Source organism: Planococcus citri, chromosome 2 (assembly GCF_950023065.1).
Source record: "Planococcus citri chromosome 2, ihPlaCitr1.1, whole genome shotgun sequence".
NCBI classification, from domain to species: domain Eukaryota; kingdom Metazoa; phylum Arthropoda; class Insecta; order Hemiptera; family Pseudococcidae; genus Planococcus; species Planococcus citri.
Window position 1 is genome coordinate 15,277,491 of NC_088678.1, and position 22,876 is coordinate 15,300,366.

Sequence of the window (22,876 nt, forward strand, 5' to 3'; positions counted from 1 at the left end):
CATCAGAAAAAAAACACAAACATGAGAAATTTCTGACCAAGAAAAAAAATGACAGAAAAATGACAATTTTTGACCCAAAATAACGAATGACAATTTTTGACAAAAAATGATGAATGACAATTTTTGACAAAAAAAATGAAGAAAGACAATTTTTGACAAAAAAGAAATGACAAAAGACAATTTTTGACAAAAAATGATGAAGGACAATTTTTGACACAAAATGATAAAAGACAATTTTTGACAAAAAATGATTGAAAACAATTTTTGACAAAAAATGATAAAAGACAATTTTTGACAAAAAATGACAAAGGACAATTTTTGACAAAAAATGATAGAACACAATTTTTGACAAAAAATGATAGAACACAATTTTTGACAAAAAATGATAAAAGACAATTTTTGACAAAAAAATGACTATAATGACAATTTTTGACAAAAATGACAAAGGACAATTTTTGACAAAAAATGACAAAGGACAATTTTTGACAAAAAATGACTATAATGACAATTTTTGACAAAAATGACAAAGGACAATTTTTGACAAAAAATGACAAAGGACAATTTTTGACAAAAAAATGACTATAATGACAATTTTTGACCAAAAAATGACTTTAATGACAATTTTTGACAAAAACGACTATAATGACAATTTTTGACAAAAAACGACTATAATGACAATTTTTGACAAAAAACTACTATAATGACAATTTTTGACAAAAAATGATGGGGAACAATCTTTGACAAAAAATGACAAAGAACAATTTTTGACAAAAAATGACAAAGGACAATTACATATTTTTTACAAAAAATGACAAATGACAATTTTTGACAAAACATCACAAAAGTGGTAATTTTTGACCAAAAAAAATGACAAAATGTGAACACTTCAAGTTGAAAAAATGACAAAAACACATTTTTGGAAAAAAATGACAAAAGTACATTTTTGGAAAAAAATAACAAAAAGCACATTTTATCGACAAACAAATGACAAAAATTATTAAAAAATTACGAAAATGGTGAGTTTTGATGCAGGGACAAGTAGGTATTCTTAACAAAAAATTATTGTATTTGACAAAAAGTGACTATTTTGAATGCAATTTGAAGTGGCGATTTTTTTTGAAGAGAATTGTCATTAACCATATATTATTGTGGTTTCAGGAATTCTTTTCTCAAAAATTGTGATGATTATTTTTTTAGAAATAACCATTTGACAGAAAATGACAATCTTGACGAAAAGTTGTCATTTTTTGTTGAAGATTGGCCATTTTTGACAAAAGGAGGTGATTATAATCAAAGAACGATTATTCTTGACGAAATCACTATGACAAAAAATTACAATTTTTGAAGTCTGTTAGAAACGGTGAACTCTGTAGATACATTTATAGACTCAGCAGATATCATATAAATGATCTAAAATTTAGGTTCATATAATTTATTTAATTTTTAGAGGTTTAAACCCCTCTTTACCTGTGTTTTCTGAATGTTACTTAAGTAACAGATTGAATAAATATTACTACTACTGCTACTTGTGACAATTTTTGACAAAAATAACCATTTTGAAGAAACAACTATCATTTTTGACAAAAATTAGGATTTCTGGTGAGTAGAAAATGACCACTCTGTCGAGAAATTACAATTTTTGATGCTGTCGCAAATATTTTTGGCAGAGAATGAATATTTTGGACAAAATTTCGTCGAACAGAAGTGCCTGTCAATTTTTGTCAAAAAATAAAAACGACCTATCTGACGAGAAGTAGATTTTTTCGATGCAAAGTGAACATCTTCTCTCCCCCCGCCCCACCCTTAAAAAATCAGAAATGGAACTCGCAAGAAGTGTAAGGATTTTTCGAGCCACCCTGTAAACTGTGCTTACGAGAGGGTGGGTACAACACAAAGATACAATCGAAGAGCTATACTATAGTAATACGAGAGACTCGAAAATACATATATATATACGCGCTGTACGAGGGTTGATTACATTTTTAATGTGTAAAACACCAATCGAATCTGATTTACGGGCTCGTGTAATCTTATTTTCGAGCCGAAATAACGACGAATATAGAAAAAAGTACTCCCAAGTGACGTTTAACGTTTTGCAACACCGAGCATGCATAATACGTTTTAACTATACATATACGTTTGTACACGTACGTAATAGTACATGTGCTCGTACCGTACGCTGTACATTTTTACCGAAACGAGTGATTTATGTGCTATTTTTCACGTCTCTTCAGCCTTGTTTCAGATGCTCGTCTATGATGAGGTGGTATTTGCGGGCGAAGGAAAGGGGTTAGGGTACCTCGCGTTAAATAAACGGTAGACATACTGCAGAATTACCATTGTCGTGTCATTGGCTCGTTAACAATAAGGTATTCCACCAACTGCATAGCGGATTGCGTATTGAGTAGTGAGGCGACTTTGATGCATTTAATTGTCAATTTGAGTAATTTTTCAAAAACAAAAAAAACTCCAAGCAGTCATTATCCTAGAGCAACGACTACACAGTACACAAGTTGGTAAAGTTTTCGCGAGGCTTTAGAGAACGAATTAATGCGACGTCGACGTCGTCGTCGCTATAAACATATAACACGAAGCTCACTCTCAGACCAGAGAAGCAGGGAAACGAGGAGGCAATGGTGGCGTGAGATTTATTAGAATGTCTTATGGTAAAACCGATTTGAACGTTCCATTGGGAGCAGGAGTATCGTATGGTGTAATATGTAACGCGTAGAAAAGGCAATAATGTTTATTTGTACCGAAATAAAGAGCTTTGTAAAGTTTAGGGGCGACGTGGAGACGTATTTTTGTATATGCCACCACCGCCGCGCCGTTGTCGTGGTCGTATAGTCCTATCATATACTAACATTCGACGCGACCAACGCAGTTCAAAGATCGCATTAGTTAGCAGAAAACGGGATTTTTTTTCGAAGGCTCGCAGAGACCTACAGCCAATAAACAATACGATTTACGAGCCTTTGCGCCGATAAAAGATTTGCTGGCTGGGTCCCCTTCTCGCAAGCTGAGTTTGATTCGCTTATTTTGGGCAGATTGGTAGTCGTAATGTACCAGATAAAGTTCGATAGAGAGATATTTTTCACATCCAGAGTCTGTGTGGTTAGGTCGAATTGTGAAGATGATGATATCTGAACTATAGTAAGCTATGTTGAGCTAAAGGCGTTAAAATCTGAGCTTATACAAGAATTCCTGGGTGAAAATGACGAGCTAACTCTGCTGTTGTGTTTCTATGCTCAAAACTGACCTCAGATTCGACTTCAGCACCCAAGAAACCCTAACAAACGATATGTTGGACGATTTTTCATCATAAATCGGTATTTTCTCACCCCTTCTACCCACCTATCCCCTCTACTTTCCAATATCATCATAAAAATAGATTGAAAATCAACTGTACACGATAATTAAAATCATAATTCTCCATTTCTCAATGGATTTTTTATCACAGGTGAGGAAAATATTGAATTTATAGAAGTTGGGAAATTTCAAGTGTGGGAGTAGGCGTATCCGTCTATCCCCTTCCCTTTTTTAAATTAAGTGTCTCAGAAAACAGAAAAATAAAATTTATGCGAATTCCAAACTCTAAAATATAGTCTTCTCGACTTGGAATGAGTAGTCACATCGTGAATTTGTAGGATCCATGTAATACGGAATGTAAAGTGGAGGGGGCATGGTGGGGGCTTACAGTGGGCTGTGAGCACCCTCAAAACGCCTGTAATTCAAAAACTTACAATGAATCCTAAAACAATGGTGCAATAATATCCTCCCTTATGTTTTTGGGGTCGCAGAATACGAATTTGACAATATTTTTTTTGTAGGGGTGAGGGGTAGGGGGTGAAGGGGGTGAAAATTCAAAATTTGACAATCATGATGTGTGATATGTCGAAATGTATGTTTTTGAGGGTGTAGATCACGAATCTGACATTATTTTTTTCGTTGGGGTGAATAGTGGGGGGGGTGAAGGGGGTGATAAAATCAAAATTGGACTATAATAATGTGTGATATGTCGAAATGTATGTTTTTGAGGGTGTAGATCACGAATCTGGCAATATTTTTTTCGTAGGGGTGAATGGTGGGGGATGAAGGGGGTGAAAACGGTGAAAAATTCAAAATTTGACCATAATGATGTGAGATATGTCAAAATGTACGTTTTCCAAGGTAATGGAAAGGTGAAGGGTGGGGGATGAAGAATTTTATGTTGGGGAGCCGTCAAAGTCCCAGTAAGAAAAAATTTGTAACATTTTGACAAAATTCACTATGATTTTTCACTACAATTGACTGTGGAGGTCGTTGGGTCACTTTCGATCAAAAATTGCAATTGACATCTTGAAATACACTATCTCAAGTATTACCAGCCACTGGGATTTCCCGTGAGTCTACGTGAGAAAATTTTTTCTATTCCAATTTATGCAGCCAAGTAGGCAAAAAACGGAGTTTTAAGATGAATTTTATCTCTATAATCACTTTATAAAAACTAAAATCCAGTAAATTGATGAAAAGAACTTACTTTCAGTTGAATTATTCATACTTGGCACATTTCAACATATTACACATCATTATAGTAAAATTTTGAATTTTTCACCGTTTTTATCCCTTCATCCCCCACCATTCACCCCTACGAAAAAAATGTTGTCAGATTCGTGATCTACACCCTCAAAAACATACATTTCGACATATCACACATCATTATTGTCAAATTTTGAATTTTTCACCCCCTTCACCCCTCACCCCTCACCCCTACAAAAAAATATTGTCAAATTCGTATTCTGGGACCCCAAAAACATAAGGGAGGATATTATTGCACCATTGTTTTAGGATTCATTGTAAGTTTTTGAATTACAGGCGTTTTGAGGGTGCTCACAGCCCACTGTGGGGCTTTGAGAGGGAAGGGGGAGTGAAACTCGACTTCTGCCTTCATGTATATCGATTGTATGGTTTTCGAGGTCGCTGAATTTGAATCCGACGTTATTTTTTCGATTAAACGTCAATTTGTCGAAAATGAAGACACTGCTCGTGTATCATTTCGATGATAAGCTGACATCACCGTACATTATACATAGCAGCGCTTTTTCAGATGTCAAAATGCAAGAAATTTCCTTTTTTGCATTTTAATTTCACTTTCTAAGCGAAATACACGCGAAAAGCGCCGATGAAAACATCGTTTGTATACACGTGAGTATTCTTGCTCGTTATTCGAAATGTCGCGAGCGCGTGAAGAAAGAGCTCGCGCGTCTTGTAAACGCGACACGATGAGGTACAAGGTTATTTCCGGCACTGCGAAAAAAAGGGGGTAAAACTCGCTACTTTTTAAAAATATTGTAAAATAAGAATATAAGGAAAAATGACGTTTGAGGAAAATCGGTCGAAAGAGGGAGGGGGGGGGGGGTGAAATAAAATTCCAATCGCGATTCGAGTCGAACACCATTACACACAGTCCAATCGAACGACTGCATCGAAATGTACTTTCATTGTTACACGGCTGTATGGTACGAAAAGAAAAAAAAAGGGTTAGAAAACGACGTCTTTGCCGACTCACAGCTGAGATGGAAGGAAGACGTGGGGTGGTGTAAAGTCGTATTTACATACAATAACTAAAAAGGATCGCGAGACGCGAACAAGAAAAGAAGACGATGGCAACAGGCGCAACCGAACTAGCGAAAGATGCTGGTAACATTATCGATGTGAAAATACCAAGATAGGTTTTCTTTCGTCGTGTGTGTATGTGTGTGTTTGGTTCCCCAAATGGGAACATCATAGCGCCTTCGTTCGCGCCAACTTAGCGTGCTCGCAAAGCTGTCAAAACTACAAACCAACTCATTACTGGAAACGATATGGAAAAATATTCGCACTTTGAAAAGAAGAAAAAAAAAGTAAACGAACAACGGTTCGGGGGGGCTAGGGAGTAGGGGTGGATTTCTATGTCGTCGTGCGAGAAAACCAAGTTCCAAGTTGTTTCGAAGAATAACGTATAGAATAAGGGGGAGAAAAATTCGAGCAAACGTTTCGCGCGCCTCGGTCGCCTCGACGCTTAATAAAAGCTAAGAGCTTTGTTATAGAAAATACAACATATAACTCGGCGTATCGAGAAATTGGAAATTTTTTTTTATTTTCACGCGCGAACGTGCGTTTCATAAAAATTGCGCCGAATAAAAGAAGGAAAAAGTTATCGAAGAATTGCTAGTAGTTTTTCGGCGACGGAAACGTTCGATGAGGGAAGGAAAACTAGCTCTAATTCAATAATACGACTCGACCGACGACGGTTTTTGAAAAACCATCGTCGCGTTTTATCGCCAGCACTATAGACGAACGAATTGAACAAGTATACTTTTTGATTTTACAAGTAAAATTACCAGAATTTCGTGAGCAGAGGGTGGAAAATCTATTTATCCATTTTTCAGAATTGTTTTTCCATTTTGATAAACAGCTCGGCTCTGACCATAAGCACCAAAAAAAACCAGGTCATACGATCTGGTCGCGAGTTCGCCAGACCAAAACCACGAGTATAAGACGCACGACCGATTCGGCGTTATTTTCGCGTCCAAACTATCGGTCAAAACAGCCTAGCCGCATCTCTGAGAGAGAAAAAAATCACGATGAAGAAAAAAATCAAACAAAAAACTTGGAGCATCATTTGCGGAAACTTGAAAGCCGCGAGAGGCGGAATTCTATCGTCGTCGGATGGCGAAAACAACACACTCAGACGAAGAATGCGATTTAATACGCTGCGAGCTGTCGAAGCGTTTCATTCCTGAGATGCGGTTTTTCTTTCTCTCTCTGTCTTTCTCATTTTCTCTGTGCTGTACATCGAGCCCACATACTATTTCAATGGAAGCCTATTTCGACAAAACTAACCATCGTAGATGCCTTCTCACTCTATCTCTCTCTTCTTAACCCTTTTTTTCCTTCACTCAACTGTGCTGTACTTCGTACTTTTGACGACTACGACGTCGACGTCGTGTTGTGTGTACGATTTTCACTGCTGAAAACTCTACGCTGTGCTATGTACCTACATTAAAAACGCGCGGGAACTTTTGCAAAGGTTTTGCAACCTATGTCGTGTTTCACGGTGATATACCGTAATGCGAGTACGAGAACGAGTATACGAGTATATATCGAAAAGCTTTCAATTCTACATGGTTTTTACGTTTTACCAACGTGTAATTTTTTCTTCTTCGTTTTACATATACGGTATAACAATGGTATATAGGTAGAGGTACCTATTTTAGTACTTCGATGCTGGATGAATTCGCTGTACTGCCCTCCCCCCCCCCCGTCTTATCCACCTAAGCAGCCATTCTTCTTGCACATTTACTTGTAATGGAGAGAAAAAGTTCGATACTATAGTCTTAATTCCAGCTCTATTTTTCCCATTCGGAATAATTTTATTTGAGTTGAAAGTTTCTTAAATTCTGTATAGTACATGTTTCAGATTTTAAATTCGTTATTGTCGAGACTTTGCTAGTTTCTTTTTAGTCGACTTTATGCATTACTTCTCTATTGTAATGTGTTCGAGAAGAAAATACAAGGCGTATTACGAGATATATTGACTTATTCGGGTACTAAAGTTGAAAATGGAACTTCTCATTTTAAAACGGAGGGAGGGGGTGCAGTTTGAGAAGATAATTTAGTAAATGAAAGAATCGTGAGAATAGACACTGTTTGTGGAAAAAAAATAATGATGGAAATTTCGATGGCTTGGTTTAAAAAACACGTAAGTCCAGGTTTTTCGAAAATGCTTTTTTTGTGGTTTCTTTAGTAAAAAAAAACGAGGAATCTGAATATAAAAACCTCGTAAGTCGAAAATGCACCCTAGCGCTGTAATCGGCGATAATCTAAGATTGAAAAACGCGTAAGTCCGACATACGAGATTTCTATAATAAATGAAAAATACGTAAGTCCGACTTACGAGGTTTCTATTATAAAAACCACGTAACTACAAGAATTTCATCAATTTTAAATTTGAAAACCTCGTAAGTCCTCATTAAAAACCACGTAAGTCCATTGTAAGTATGATGAAAACCTCCTATCTTGTCTTTAGAAACCTCATATGTCCTTTCAATGCGCTTAATTAACTACTTATAATTGATCAACCTATAAAATATCATCAGACCATACCATTAAGACCCCTAAAATATAATAATGCAATCTAAAACGGCAAATAACAACATCTGAATGATTTAAACGTTTTTTTGCTCTCCTGAAAAATTTACCGTTTTGGACTTACGTGTTATTTAAACCAAGCCATCGATTTTTTTTTCGTTTTTTCCACTCCGACCGCCTAAAGTTGTCACCTGGTGTGAGAAAAATTACGCAGGCATGAAATCCACTATTTAATGTTTTTTTAGTGACTTTAGTGACTGAAAAATAGTGAAAAAGTGACCAGAAATTTGAGAAAAAGTGACCAAAATTTTGAGAAACGAGAGCAAAGTTTACCTATATTTTTATGTTACAGTCGGGGAGCCCGCATAAGGATCTATTGCAACCCCCCCCCCCCCCCCACACCCGTCAATTCTCCGGGACTACTTTCTTATTAAAGGGGGAGTCCTAAGGAACATTTCTAGCCCTTGTCCTCAATAAAAAGTGGCACTACTTACAAAATGGCGGACATTTTGATTAACAGGTCAACCAAAATCGCAGATTTTGCGTTCCAACATAATCTATCTTCACCCAAAGCACATTTAAGAAATGGCAAAACTTTTGGTCCCTCCAAACCACAAACAAGCTCTTTCAACATAAAAAATTAGTCCATCCTTGGAAAAACCTCTCCCACTTAAACAGACTTGAAGAAATCATTATAACCAGACTGAGAATTGGCCACACAAAAATCACACATAATCACCTCTATGAAAAGGCCCCAAAACCCACATGTCAATTCTGCCTCTCATAGAACTTATATCTGTCCAACACTTACTATTTCAATGTCCCTCCTTACATCAGCACAGACTATCCCTACAAATAGATGAAAGATCCCTATTCATACCAGACGACCCTTCCGAAATTAAAAAATTCTTAGACCTAATTAAAAAACTTGACCTTACCAACTCGATTTAAATCTCATACGACGGGTGTAATAATCAAGTAATTACAAACACCCAAAAAAAAAAAAAAAAAAAAAAAAACATAGGACTTGCACGAATTTCTTCAAGCCGTACAGAGCTAGATCGAAAGATTAGGCAAAAATTCATCACCTGTCAAAATTTCAGGTGCTAAAGTGCCTTTTTCGATTTTTGGTGAATTTTTGAAAATCAAATTTGGGCCAAGAGTGAGGGAAAAATCAAGATTTTACCAAATTGACCAAGAACGCTGAAATTTGGGATATACCCTGTTTTCGACGCGACAAATCGATTGGAAACTGTTTCAACCCACTTTGAGCAGTTGTGGAGCCTCCAGCAGATTTTTGAAACTCGAAATTTCCCAAAATTTCATCAAGTGGAGTTGGAAAGCCGAAATTAATTCTGCAAACTAATTTCAATACGCTACGAAGTCGACTGCAGGTAGATTTCAAGTCATTTTGGAGCCTACAGTGACTTTTTGAAAATTACTGGAGCCTCCAGTAGATTTTTAAAAATCGTAATTTCCCAAAATTTCATCAAGTGGAGTTGGAAAGCCGAAATTAATTCTGCAAACTAATTTCAATACGCTACGAAGTTGACTGCTGGTGGGTTTAAAGCCGTTTTGGAGCCTACAGTGACTTTTTGAAAATTACTGGAGCCTCCAGTAGATTTTTGAAACTCGAAATTTCCCAAAATTTCATCAAATGAAGATGGAAAGCCGAAATTCATTCCGAAAACTAATTTCTATCCGCCACAAAGTCGACTGCAGATGGACTTCAAGTCGTTTTGGAGCCTTCCAGCGACTTTTTGACAGTTATTAGAGCCTCCAGTAGATTGTTGAAACTTAATTTTTTCAAAAATTTCATCAAATGGAGCTGGAAAGCCAAAATTTATTCTATAAACTAATTTCAATATGCTTCGAAGTCGACCGCTGGTGGGTTTAAAGTCGTTTTGGAGCCTCCAGCGACTTTTTGGAAGGTTGTATGGCGTTTTTTGGAAAATTTAAATTTTCAAAAAGTAGCTGGAAGCTTCAAAATCATTTGAGACCACCATGCAGTCGACTTCATATCGTATTGAAATTAGTTTGCGAAGTAAATTTCAGCTTGCTAACTCAATTTGATAAAATGTTGTGGGAATTTCAAGTTTCCAAAATCTGGTGACTCCAGTAATTTTTAAAAAGTCACTGGAGGCTCCAAAACGACTTGAAATCCACCTGCAGTCGACTTCGTAGCGTATTGAAATTAGTTCGCAGAATGAATTTCGGCTTTCCAACTCCACTTGATGAAATTTTGGGAAATTTCGAGTTTCAAAAATCAGCTGGAGGCTCCACAACTGCTCAAAATGGGTTGAAACAGTTTCCAATCGATTTGTCGTGTCGAAAATAGGGTATATCCCAAATTTCAGCTTTCTTAGTCAATTTGGTAAAATTTTGGTTTTTTCCCTTATTTTTGGGCTAAATTTGATTTTCAAAAATTCACCAAAAATCGAAAAACGCACTTCAGCACTTGAAATTTTGACAGGTGATGAATTTTTGCCTGATCTTTCGATCTACCTTTGAACGCGACGAAATAATGACAAAAAAGTGACTTGCAAGTAAAATAGTAACTAAGTCACTTTTTAAGTGACCGAATTTCATGTCTGATTACGCCATGAAAATTCGAAAAATCGAAAATTTCACATTTTTTTGCGTATAATCCTTAGATTTGGTCCATTTTCACCAAAAATACCGTTAAATATTTTTGACTTCTCTACATGATAAAAAGCAAAACTTGTCCCCTTCCCCCAAAAAAATGTTAAAATGAATATTTTTTTTACTTTTTTTTTTCAATTTTAATCCATATATTTGGTCTATCTTCATCAGAAAAGCACAATTTTAATGTTTTCGATTTGCTCTCTCCCCCTCCCCCCATCACCACGATGAAAAAGTGGAACTTGGTCCTCCCCTGAGTTTCAAAGAATAATTTGAGTTGTTGAAAGATTAATTTCACAGTCTTGAGTTACCTCGATTTTTCATTTTTTTTCTTTTTCAATATTTTTCCAATTTGGAGGCTTCATACAAGACGCCCATTTTTATTCCAATTCTTTGTTGGATTCTCAAATGATGTTAGGTCTCTTGTATGGAACCCTTCTCCAATTATTTTGAAAAAAAAAATGAAAAATTGATTTCTGTCCCTGAGAAGAAAGTTACCTATTTAAAAATAATCCCCCCTGAAAGCAAAAATTTTCCAAAATTTTTCCAGATAGGTACCTACTACCTATCAATTTTTTATTTTTATTTTTTTTTGTTTATTTTTTCCACTTTGAGATTTTTTTAAAAGGGAATCAACATGATTATTTTGGAGACTGAGGGAAAACTTTCTTTGAACTTGTGCTTATGTATGTAGAAAGATTCTGTCCATAAATGAAATTCTACAGAAATCAATTTTTTATCTTTTCCCCAAAAATTGGAGAAGGGTTCCATACAAGAGACCCAACATCATTTGGGAATCCAACGAAGAATTTTCCTTGAAAAGAGGGTTATGTAGAACAATTCTAATGCGGAAATGAAATATTCTAAAGAAATTTCCCTAATTTTGATTTATTCTCATTTAAAAAAATTTGCATACTTCAATTTTTGATTTTTTTCAATTTTGGAAGCTCCAATGCTCAATATAATCAGGAGATCTGCATTGTTCGGAGGACCGAGGAGAATTTTTCACTAAAAGGGGAAGAATTGTGGCACAAGTTTTTTACAGACTTTGATTATTATCATTTTCTTTTTTTTTTGTTGTTGTTTCAAACTTTGGTGGGGCTTTGTTCATGAAAACCAAAATCTGGGGGGGGGGGGGCGTGAAATTCAGGTACAATGTGCAAAATCATATCTACTCCTTTCAATGGTTTGATACCGAAGCAATTAAGTACAATAAAAATGACTTCTAAGAAATCGCCGTAACAATATCGAATTAATTCAACGATTGGCTGATCTCGAGTCCGTATTAGATAATGTTATTTCGGCTCGTGAATATACACATGGTTTAATTAACGAAAGAAACCGTATCCTCGTACGAAATCACAGTTAACTTGACCCGAAGCAGAACTATACGTTATAAAATGAAAATGTGCCAGTCTACCGGTCAAATGCAGCAAAATCTCATCCAGCTTCAAAGTATACGAGATTCTCGTTAATCGAATCACTAAGATAATTTATATATTTGTTTTGATATAAATAAACATTCGTCTCAACGTATACCTACAGTCGTACACTGTTATATCTTATACAACTTGAGAAGACTTGCATCTTTGGAGAAAACGTGATGATTGAATTATTCGTCGATATCCGTAGCCGGCAATAACTTTGCACTTGGTATCGTGCGGAAATAATTTACACACGTTATTTGCATTGAATCATCTCCAAATTGACATCCACCTCTATTCGTACAGTGTTTAAGATTGTACCGCAATCGCACTCGCACTCGCAGGTTTTCAAACGATTCCCATCGTTTACCTTCATATACACGAGAGTTAGGTAAAGGTATCATAAGTTAATGGAAAACCTCGTATTTTAATTTTCTTCGAGCATCTTTCCATAGTACCTCTACCTATACTACGTATAGAGAGATGACCTGTTCGCAGAGATTTAATTTCCGTCTCGAGTACCAGACCTTGTTGTAGGTACTACAAGTAGGTAGGTAGGTATTGCGGCGTTTTCAAACACTCTCAAGAGTGATTTGCTTTAGCTGCGAGTTGGATAATTTTTTGACATTAAACGGAGCATCTCGAGATATAAAAATTTATTGGTATCGAGAGATTCGTCGAAACTACACGAAGCATGCGGCACAATAAACGAGCTCGTCGCGTCGAAATACCTTGAAAAAAACGTAACATTTTGGATTTTTCCCGATCTTTATTTTTTTTCCTCTTTAACGTGGCTCTTTCTATAACGACCATTTATTTTATAGCGTCGTCATCATCGTATCACATTAAAAACTCAAACCACCCTGGTCCCCCCTCTTTGCCTCGATGATCGCGGTATCTTTCAATTTCTGCGCCAACTTACGACTTTTGTAGTACAAAGTCCGAGATACCACACTCGAGCCAATCAAACTGCCCCACGTACAAATATTGTTAACGATGATTGCGCTGCACTGTCTCTCTTCCTCGGTGGTTTTTCTTATATACGAGGCACATCGTTGTTGAAGAAAAAAAATATATAAACCCGTTAATAAAATAAACCATTAAGTTTATTGTTTGTCCATTAACGGGCGGGCAATACTTCATTAAAACACATTGTTCCCATTTCCAAAAAGGTGATAAAAACCTTCGAAGCGTGTTATAAAAATCATCTCGATACCGAAACGAGCGAGTGTACAATTAACTGGCCCGATGCGGCCATTTTTTCCCCTCTTAAGCCGAACGTATAGGATATTTTGGATGGGTAAGTACGCGGATGTGGAGTTGGAGTCGTGTCCTGAACACGATGATGTAATTCCAATTAGCATAATGCATTTTGGTAACAATTGGCCGAATTCACACGAGGATCTAGCGCCATTTGGCTATCGAAAGAGATGCGTGTGTAGTCGAAGTCGTGTTTCCGCCAAATAACGTCATCTCGTATGGGCATAGTACATCAAAAAGGGCTTAACTACAGTTAATCGTATGTTTACCTTTGATCTAATTGGTTGGCTAATTTTTTTACTTTTATTTTTGGTCTTTGTTTTTAGGTAAGTGGACTTTGGATATTGTACCGGAAGACTCGAAAAGTTGACTTTAAAAACTTCTTCGATAATTTTGACCAGGTAAGAGCCATAACGGATTTAAACCCATATTTTAGATTAAAAGACCAAGATAACGTTAGCATCAAATCACAACTATTTGATACAAAAACCAGACAGATATCTGTACCCTTCATATGTACGTATTTTATTGACAAACGAAGAACATACTTATTTATCCATTCTAAAGATAAGATTTACCAGCAGATTACATGCCAATCTCTTTCTCTTTCTCATCGTTAAATCTCGAGCTTCTAATCATTTATAAACGAATGCATTTTTACCTCAATACTTAACCTTATGCTTAAAACGGATATTTTTCTTTTACGAGCTTGTTTCACAACACGCATAAACTTTCAACAATAATAATAATTTAATTACCGCACAACGCTCTAATTAACGTACCCAAGATATCGTGTGTAACTTCAACTAAGCTTAGTTAGACCGCGCGTATAGATAAAATCGGATCATTTCAAAGAGTCGTTTCAGACCAAATTGTCCAAAACGTGCTAAATTTTCGCATCAAGAGATCCGTTAATGCTTAACGTCGTCGTGTAGGTCAAGTATGTGCATATTTGGGGAAGGTTACGGAGGTTCTGATGATGGAGATTGACATGTAGGTAAGTACAGGGTGTTCTGAAATGGTTGTATATAAAAAACGTATTTATACGTATTGCAGACAGACAGTGGATAAATTTTGATAAATTAATTCTAAAAAACTGTAAGCTACACAGCATTACTTATCAACTTTTTTGTCTTTGATTCAAATTAGAGTTGCCGGTGGCAAGGGATAGAAAAGTCAGATCAAAAAACAAAGTTGATATTTGAGCTTAGCACCACAAAAACCCTAACAAACGATATGTCACACGACATCATCATTTTTTTACATTTTCAGACCGACATCAAATTGGGATGTCTGTAATTGGAGTTTGGAGGGCCAGATCAAAAAACTAAGTTGATATTCGGACTCGTTGCAAACAAAACCCAAACAAACGATATGTCACAAGACATTATCTCTTTTACTTGTTTTTGGGCCTTATGGGGGTGCTTGTGGTGGGGGATGGAAAGGTTAGATCAAAAAACCAAGTTGATATTCGTATTCATCGCCTCTGAAACCTAAACAAACGATATGTCGCAAGATTACCTATATTTTTTTTGTCTTCTGGCTCAATTGAGGTGTTTGTGGTGGGGGTTGGGAGGGTCAGATCAAAAAACCAAGTTGATATTCGGACTTATCGTCTACAAAATCCAAACAAACGATATGTAACAAGACACCGTATTTTTTTTTCACTTTGTAGGTACCTAATTAAGACGCTTGGCTTATGGTGGGGGTTGAGAGGGTCTGATCAAAAAATAAAGTTGATATTCGAACTTATCACCTACAAAACCTAAACAAACGATATGTCACATGAGATTATTATTTCTTTCTTTGCCTTTGGATGAAATCAGGGTACGTGTGGTTGTGGGGGGCTGGGAGGGTCTGGTCAAAAAACGAGGTAGGTTTTTGAACTCAGCGCCCTCAAATATCTACCAAACGATACGTTACATGGCAGCATCACCTATCTGTGATTTTCAGCTTTTATCAAAATTCACCCCCTCCTCCCCTTTGAAATATGGGTTCCATTATTACAAATTCTATGCAAGTACTTTGCTAACACAAATGTTAGGGTTGTTGTAAAGTTCTTCTGAAGATGATTTTATTACATTTATCAAGATTATGAGAAAAATTTTGATGATATTCTGCTTTCATAATGCGATTACCCTCCCCCTCCCCGACCCCTCCTCCTCCTCCTCCTTCTCCTCTCTTTTGGAGATTCTCAATCACAAGATTTTGGTGAAAAAATTCTAGAATGAAAAATGTTTTCCTTTTAATGCTCTATAATATGTATTCAATTATATTTTCCAAAAGAGTCCATCCCTCCCTTCGCAATACAATTTTATGATCTAGGGTGACTTGCAAGATTTTCTCTTTTTTTTTTTAAATACACCTCTGCAAAAAAACTCATCCTAAAATTTTTTTTCAGGCTTCCACATTTTCTGTTTTGGGAATTTTTTGATATCTTCTGTGTAACTTTAGAAGTTATTCTAGTCTAAACTTTTTGGATTCATGACTTCTTTTGAAACTTTATTTTTTTCAAATTCGAGCACTAACTTCTTGAGTTCAAGCCTGAGGCCAAATGTTGTAATTGTAAAAACCAAAAATGTTCATTTTTTGGTGCTCCACAACTTTTCAAACCAAACTTTATGGGATCATAATTTTTTTGAAATTTTCAAATCAACTTTTTGAGCACATTGAGACATTTTCTCCTCAAAATCTGCTCCTTGCCTTTTCAAATGGGGTGGTTTTCGCACTATTTTCAAGTCCATCATCCACCCCAGAGATAAAAATCAGTAGGTATAGTTCTTTGAAAAATAAGAAAACTACATAAAAATCCTGAATTATTACCTTACTGATCTTCAAATTGCACATTCTATTAATCTTGTAGCATATAAATTCGTACTCACCTGAAACAAAAAAAAATAACATTGGATTAATTGATTTTATTCAATCATTTTCTACATAATTACAGGTAATAGTACTCTATTAATTAACATTTTATCAATTGCAAAAAAGCTGAGTTGTTCAAAGGTATTTTTCCTGAAAAATTGACTTTAATTTGTGGAGTGGGCCAAACTTTGAACAGCGATATTTATTCAGGAGGATCCTCATTTCAAATACTTTCAGCAAAGTTTACAAATTTACGAATCTTAGTATTTAATATTTCTTCAAGTTTCCCTCCACTTGGATTAATTTAAGACGTACCTAAACGTAAGTACATCCATAAAAAAAATCATAACAATAGAAAAATCCGACCTCAAAAAACCCACGACGACGTTTTGTTTTCTTAACGACAAAGCGATCGATGCTGTGATTTTTTTTTTCTTCAATGTATACGTATCAAGTACCTACCCGAGATGAGTCGATCATCAATCAAGTCTTAAATAAAGATATTAACTCGTTTTATTAATTTTTATTACCCGGGTCGTCAATTAATAGCAATTAAAGATTACCTCTAACGGTATAATCTCGAGTACAAGAGACGATTTTTTTTCTTTTAAACGCGTACCTTAACTTCGTATACCTTCCTTCCTACTACTTACGGTAATTAACTGGTAGGCTTGATAAGATGGCTATAGCGGTAATTATGATTTACACGAGATAACTTATATGTATACGCGATACTACAGCTACAGTTGGAGAATACATATTGCCTATAATTAAACATCACTTTGTGCGCGCTTCTGCTCTTCTACCGACCGCCCACCTGTCTCTTTTGCTCGGTCGTCGTCGTCGTCGCGTCATCATCATCATCATCGTATATAAACATACCTACAGTATAAACCGTGTGCAGTAATTAATAATGCATCGAAGAGCCATTTATATCGATGTAAACGCGGCGCGATGCTATAAAACGATATCGATATTTATGTAATTGCGCCAAATTACCTACCAGTAATTTGATATCGATGTTGAAACATTGTTAATGTATCGAGCTCGATGACAAGAGATGAGTGAAAAGTATAATATGGCATGATGGGCTGATGTGAGTTCAGTTTTACGTCTATCTAGGTACATGTGGTCGTATTGTTTACTCGAGAATATTGATTTATATCGTATGTACGAGTCTACGAGTATACGAGTAAGTACTCGTGTGGTGTACGAGGGAGAGAAGAACCTCTATGGGAATGAGCTAAGACATTATAGGTCAGTGTATGGGGATGAGGAGGAAAAGAGGGTGAATTTTTTTAGCATTTTTACGTTGGTTGTAGCTTGGCTATGCACGTATTTCGACTCGTAGCTTGTCAACTGTTTTCAAATCGATGAAGAGAATTTAAAATTGGAGACTGGAGTTTAAACTGATCTGTGTTTTCTTGTATTTTACTGAAATGTGCGGAAAAAATTCAAACGTGGTGAATTATTTCAAATATTTCTCTTTAAAATTGTGTGATTTTAGTCGATTCGATTCATTTTTGACCCAAGAAATGTTTCCAGAAATGATGCTTACTTTTTCTCACTTTTTTTTGTTTTGTTTTTTTTTTTCGTTAAAAAAAGGGGGTACAGTAAAAAAGTCGCGAAAAAGATCGCAAAAGGCAGCGAAAAGGATCGCGAAAAGTCACGAAAAAGATCGCGAAAAATTGCGAAAAAAGATTCAAAAATTAAAAATATTTGAGCAATGAGCAAATATTTTTGCATAAAAAAAATTACAATGTGTATGTCCCGAAGCGAAGAAGATATGCTTCTATTTTAAGCTACCCTGATTTACCTACATCGTTAGACTTCCTCCCCCTCCCCTCCATCTCATACTCTCTCTTTACTCTGGCACAGATGGAAGTCGAAAACAACGAATAAGGTAATTTACGCTGCAAAAGGGACACTAACAAGTTTTCCTGAGAGATCAATGAGTAATGGAAAAAAAGAATACATGCTACGAAGTCATTATAAATTATGCTGACTTGACGGTTTTATCCTTTATACGTATACAATACTTTGTACGTAGGTATGCGAAAGGACAATTTATGCATTAGCCTCGGTGTCTTCCTGCCCTTCTCACCCCCCCCCCCCCCCAATAACTTCATCGATGTATTCTGAATATATTTCGTAGGATAGGATTAAGTTATTCAAGTAAGAGGAAGTATTTTGTAGTTAGAAAGGTAAGCATTTGTAAATTAGGTACTGGCGAATGTAATCAAAATGTGTAATTGAATTTTTTCAAAATTATCATATTCCATAAATATGTATTGGGTAAAAATGTATTTATTGTATTTATTTTTTGAGTTTGAAAAACAACTGGGAAATGGGGAGGAGAAAGGGGAGGTTGAAAAAATTAGCTAGCCAGTTATTCAAGAGGGAAAACATTTTTCTGGACAAGTTTGAAATTACGATCGCATTTTGAAGGACCAATTTTGACTCGATTACAGATGCAGCACAACACGGTTCTTGAGACCGAATTTTTTTTTTCAATGCCTTCAAATCTTAAAGTATGTGATTGGGCAGATACAACCCTCAGAATTCTCTTTCTAGATCATATCTCCCTGCAAATCTGAGAGTTAGTTTTAACATGATAGAGAAAAAGTGTATTTTTGAGGGACCAAATGCTTTCAAAAAATGCTCTAAAACCACAAAATATTCGATCAGACTGCGACAATTATTTCTGGAGTTTTTTTTCTGGGTCGTATGAAGGCCACTCTCCACATGATTGTAAATTGTGTTTTTTGAGGTCCAAAGTTGATATATATATTTGCATAAATAGAAAAATTACTCCCCAAAATCTCAAAATGAGTAATATTGGGAAGTCACAGCTCTGAGAATATTTTTTCTTAGTCAATTAGTCATGTTTCAGCTTTTTCAACGTGAGTGAAAAAAATCGTTTTTTTTTTTTGTACTTTTTTAGCCCAAACTTTTTCAAAAAATGGCCTTAAACTCTCAAAATGAGCAATTGGGCAGCTACAATTTTGTAAATTTTGGTTTATATGTAGATCGTGTCACAGCTATCATATGTCTTGGGAACCACTTTCGACTTAAGTGAAAAAAATATATATATATTTTTTGGAATTGAGATTTTTTTCAACAAAATTTCTCAAAATTTAAAAACATGCAATTTTGCAGCTGCATTTATAGGAAACTTTTTTCCAGATCATTTCAAGCATCCAACACATTTTGAGGACCATTTTTGACTTGAGTGAGAAAAAATGTAATTATTTTTAGAGGTCAGATTTTTTTTCAAATCATGTTTTGGGAACTATCTTCGACTGGAGTAAAAAAAAATAGATATTTTTGGGAGTTGGGATTTTTTTCAAAAAAATTTCCCAAAATTCAAAAACATGTAATTTTGCAGCTGCATTTACAGGAAACTTTTTTCTAGGTCATTATCAGCATCCAACACATTTTGAAGACCATTTTTGACTTGAGTGTGAAAAAGTGTATTTTTAGGGGTCAGATTTTTTTTTTCAAATCATGTTTTGGGAGCTACCTTCGACTTGAGTAAAAAAAAATTTTTTGGGTTCAGATTTTTTTCAAACAAATTTCTCAAATTTCTCAAATGAACAATTTTGCAGCTAACAATTCCAGAAAACCTTTTTCCAGGTCATTTTCAGCATCCAACACATTTTGAGGACCATTTTTGACTCGAGTGAGAAAAAGTGTATTTTTAGGAGTTGAATTTTTTATTCGAATCATGTTTTGGGAACAATCTTCGACTCGAGTAAAAAAAATATATATTTTTTGGGGTTCAGATTTTTTTCAAAAAAATTTCTCAAAATTTGAAACTGAGCAATTTTTTAGCCAACAATTCCAGGAAACTTTTTTCCAGCCAATTTTCAGCATCCAATGAGGGCCATTTTTGACTTGAATGAGAAAAAGTGTATTTTTAGGGGTACAGATTTTTTTCAAATTCCCCAAAATCTTTAAATAAACAATTTCCTGGGAAAAATGAAAGTTGATCAATTTTGATAGAAATCTTGGTGCAATTTTGTGAAACTTTATTAACTTAGATTAAATTTATAAGTTGCAAGTTACGTAAATAGACTGGTTCCACCATATCGTTTGATCAATTTAGATCAAGTTTGATATTACGACTCCCTACTTTGATCAAGTTATATCAACTTCGATACAACTGTTTCCTCTAAACTTTATTAAGTTAGATCAAATGTTATGATCAACCTAGATCAAGTTATATATTTTAGGCTTCAGTATAATCAATAGTGGCCCTAGAAAAATCATATTTAAAGCAATTCACGTGCATCATTATTCATTACAAATTTACAAGCACACATTGAAAACGATATTTAGCCCGAAACGCTACCTATTTTTTAACATACGAACGTCTACGTAGTTCCACGCGTATTTTTTTTTAACTGTACCTTATGGGTGAGCTTTCAAAGCAACTGACGTTACATTGTTTACCATCTACTCGTATACCCACAAAAATACGAAATAAATTACGATAGGTATTGAATTTTCAGGCACGAAAACAGCACGTTTTCGAATCGTAAATTATCGTACGATGGATTAAATCACTTTTGATGCTCGTCTTCCTTATGGGAAAACGTTCTTTAAATGCTGGCGTGTATTTATACATGATTGTAATGTTCTTACTGCTGCGATTTATTAAGCCATGACAAAGACAAATAATCATGTACTAGATTTATTTCATATTTGGGTAAATATTCTGACGGAATATTTGAACATTTGGTTTTTAGCAAAAATACAAAACTCGATAAAGAATGACTCAAAATCGCAGTTCATTTTTCAGAACGTACCTGTTACACGAGAGCAGTTTACAGCTAAAAAAATTATTTATAAAAATGTTGTTGCCCTGTGCGAAAACTCTTTTGGTATGTTTGATTTGGTTTGTCTGTGGATGTTCGTGCACTTACAGGGTAACCTCGGTCTGAAGTGGGGGATTTTCATCGTGAGTAAAATAAAAAACTTTCGTACTTTTTTGTTGGAATTTTTCAAAAAAAAAAAAAAAAAAAAAAAAAAATGAAAAAAATCGTGATTACAGTTTTGAAAAAAAAATATAAAAAATCACGTCCAATTATGAACTTCGAAGATGTACCTATAATTTTCCACTCGTATATTTCAGAGTCAATTTTTGTTCGAGTAGTTCCGGGTCCAGCTCTGTAGACACGTATTGTGGTCGACTAGATTCCAGTTGGAGTGGTGCGGAAGCTCATGGCAGGTGAGATCTATTGGAGTTTGTTACGGTTCCCGGTGACCCAACGGATTTGCTGATTTGGTATTACAATAATGCCGCTTGTTCTCCAAGTTACGCGGAACCAGAGTTTCCCCCTGCGAAGATTCAGAGGGCAAGGAAGAGGGATGCGGTGAAAGGCTTCTTTGGTTTTGGATAAACGTCGGTGTATTGAAATTAGTTTAAACTAAAGCGAGTCGATGGACAATGTTCCCTCGGTACTTCTTCTTTCTACACTTCAAAGTTTCAAATTTTTAATTTTAAAAAAAATCGTAAAAATGGATTCAATGTGAGTAGATATTTTCACCTCAATATATTTCAAAATTCATTTTCATATTCGACTGATTTATTAATTTTCATTATGCAACCCTGAACCCTGAGATTTAAGGAAACTGAAAAAAAATGTTTTATGGACTGAAAGTTGAGCTGAAAATAGCATTTTTCAGCTGTTCAGATAAGCACAGATCTATAATCTGATTTGATCAGGCACGTCGAACCAGATCTGATCAGATTTAATCAAATTAATCTGAACAGGTTTAATAATATATTATAATCAGTTCTGATCACTTTCTTTAGAATTCTATCTGTTCAGATAAACACAGGTCTGATCTGATCTAATCCTGAATAAACAGATTCAAGCAGATGTAATTAAAATCTAATCAGATCTAATCAATTTCAATCAAATTCAAATCTGATAATTTTCATCTTGATGAATGTGACACATTTGTGAAATTGAAAGATACCTAATTCCCAATTAAATTTTTCAAATTTTCAGCAACGATTCGACAGAAGGACCCTTATCTGTCATTTGTTGTGATTTTATTTCAAAATTTAGCTAAGAACTTTATCATACCTAATGAGTGCAGGGTGTCTACCAAAACTTGATGTTCAAAAATTGCTAATTTTGCAATCTTTTTTCGCGACTTTTTGCGATCTTTTTAGCAACTTTTCGCGATCATTTCCGCAACCCTTCGTGATCTTTTTCGCGACTTTTCGCGATCTTTTCCCGATCTTTTCGCGATCTTTTCCCGCAACTTTTCGCGATCTGTTTCGCGACTTTTCGCAATCTTTTTCGCGACTTTTCGCAATCTTTTTCGCGACTTTTCACAATATTTTTCGCGACTTTTAGCGGTACATATTTTTCGCGATATTTTTCGCTACTTTTCGCGACTTTTTGTCTGTACCATTATTTTTAACAAAAAAAAAAAAAAAAAAAAAAAAACAAGTCTGGACGATTTTTAGCGATTTTTTGGCGATCTTCAATAGAAATCGCAACTTTTTCACGACTTTCACGACCTGGTAAACACCCTGTAATGCTATATTTTGC

At 35.3% G+C, this 22,876-nt stretch overlaps 1 protein-coding gene across 1 annotated transcript in view; it reads right to left on the bottom strand.

Moving 5' to 3' along the window:
* LOC135834785 (uncharacterized) overlaps positions 1–22,876 on the bottom strand; it is a 272,925-nt gene that overhangs the window by 126,529 nt on the left and 123,520 nt on the right. The gene's annotated exons all lie outside the window — the stretch shown is intronic.